Below are 2,644 nucleotides of genomic sequence, written 5' to 3'. Positions count from 1 at the left end.
AACATATGTTGTATTCTATATAATAAGACTTGATTGATTGACTGAAGTGTTATATCTATTTGCTGACGTTATCAGCCATATTCCGTCAATACACCCATTGTAAACTCCACTTTTCTTTTTAATTTTAATTTTTCAAAATTTTATTTTTTACGTTTTCATGGCAACAAGTTGGACTTGGTTCTATAAGGATGGTGTTCGTTTCCGGAGCGTAACTCAAAAACTGAACTGGTTCCATTTGATATTAAGGAGTTTTAGAAATGTTTATTTTAGAATTTCGATTGCAGCTTTTTTGACATGGGCTAAGAGAAATGTTGGGTCAGTTACCTGGTTTGGGACCATAACGTGTTAAAATGGGCGGGGGATATAGATGATAGATATAGACTATACGCTTGTGTAGTTATTGTTTCTTGTTATTTGTCATTTGTTTGCATAAAAAAAGCCACAGAAACACACGTTTTACTTTCCATTTCATATGGATGCGACCATGGTGGATGTTTGGTTGGTAAACAATGTATGCTTCTTACAGAACATTCAACTCTTGACTCATTGCACACAGTATTGCACATTTACTTGTGGTTACTCTACAGACAGCTGCCGGGAGGATATGTCTTTCTGATGACTCTTGTTACACTTATATAAAAAGTTATAGACCGCCTGAATCTTTCATAATATTATTACTCTGGTTAATCTGTCATGCATGAATTGGCCTTCAGAAACTCATTCTTGTCATAAGAGTGAGTGAGTGAGTATTGTTTTACGCCGCTTTTAGCAATATTCCAGCAATATCACAGCGGGGGACACCAGAAATGGGCTTCACACATTGTACCCATGTCGGGAATCGAACCCGGGTCTTCGGCGTGACGAGCGAACGCTTTAACCACTAGGCTACCCGACCGCCCCTTGTCATAAGAGGCGACGGACGGGATCGGATGGTCAGGCTCGCTGACTTGGCTGATGCATGTCATAGTATCCCAATTGCGTAGATCGATGCTCATGATGAATCACTGTATTGTCCGGTCCAGACTCGATTATATACAGACCGCCGTTGTATACCTACCATAGACAGTTGGATCAAGTGACACTATCTTCGGCAAGGCTCGCTGATTGGTTGATGCATGTCATCGTGTCTCAGTTGCGTAGATCGATGCTCATGGTGTCAATCACTGGATTGTCAGGTCCAGACTCGATTATTTACAGACCGCCGTCATATTGCTACAATATTGCTGAGTGCGGCGTCAAGCAACAAGCAAACAAACACATAGCATTCTAAATGTCTGCAGCTACCAACTACAACGAAGTAAACTATTGTGTTTTTTTATTCAAAACGGACGCCGTAGCAGCGCACTTTAGTGATTAAAATACTAGTATACAGCCTTCCCGCCAATCTCTTCTCAGAAACAATTTGACATATTCTTTAATATTTTCAGGGGATGCTGTGAACTAAAAGAGGTTCAGTTGAAGACCTGTTTTTCAATGTCTCAAATATTATTGCATTATTATATTGTGTGCACTGATTGCATTATCATCTTCGCTTTCTTTACTTCTGGGTATAACCTTTCTGTATTTGTAACTTGATCCACTTTTGTCATACGTAGAGATAGCTTAGACCTTGCATTTATTATTAAGAGATAGCTGTATAGTACTGTATACGTATCGTGTTGGGTTCTAAGAGGTTTTACTGTGTTGGGGTCGAATTGCTATGAAAAGTAAGGATATAGCATAGAAATGTCAATGTCTTGATAACAGTTTGTAAATCTTGTGTGGATGAAATCCGTAAAGTACGATCTATCTGAAAACAAAATTTAGTACAGGGCGGTCGCTTCAACGGCACATAAAATACATGCTATATACCTCATGTGCAGATCATGCGTGAGATACGTGTTATTTCTTACTAATGAAAGTAAGTAAATGCTATTTATGTGAAAGAACAACCTGTGTTTGTTTGTTTGTTGTGTTTAACGCCGCACTCAGCAAAATTCCAGCTATATGACTGCGGTCTGTAAATAATCGAGCCTCAATCAGACTACCCAGTGATTGACATCATGAGCATCGATCTTGGGATACGATGACATGCATCAACCAAGTCGGCGAGTTTCACCCCCCGATCCCGTTAGTCACCTCTCACGACAAGCACAGTCGCCTCTTACGACAAGCATGGGTTGCTGAAGACCATATGTAACACATTGTATACAGAATATTCGGCCGAAGGGGTCCGTAACACTCCCAGCCATCTGTGTTAAAACAGAAGCCTCAACCCTGACCTCAAAGCGTGCATAGCTCTTCTCGTGTACCATAGTTCACATGCACTTTCGACTACCGTACACAATAATTATAGCGCCATACGAAAGCTGCATGTATGGCTGGGGGGACAATAATAACTCGTCTCCACGTATCAACTGTTTACATGCACGTCAATGCTGTTTTTTCAACCAAAACATTTACCCAATATAATCAAATTAGGCCCCGCAAATCTAACACAATCCCCTTCGAAATACCAGGTTCCATCTTTGTATATTTTCTGTTTTGAAGTGGGATCCGATGCGACAAGATTTGCAATGCCCATTTCGTCCAGTGGAATATTGACCGCAGTATTGACCGCATGCAGAGATTGGCCTTATTCTCAAGATGACGTGAATTTGAACAG

This window comes from Haliotis rufescens, unplaced genomic scaffold (genome assembly GCF_023055435.1).
Source record: "Haliotis rufescens isolate VD_foot unplaced genomic scaffold, xgHalRufe1.0.p SCAF_3, whole genome shotgun sequence".
NCBI classification, from domain to species: domain Eukaryota; kingdom Metazoa; phylum Mollusca; class Gastropoda; order Lepetellida; family Haliotidae; genus Haliotis; species Haliotis rufescens.
This window is presented reverse-complemented; position numbering follows the sequence as displayed.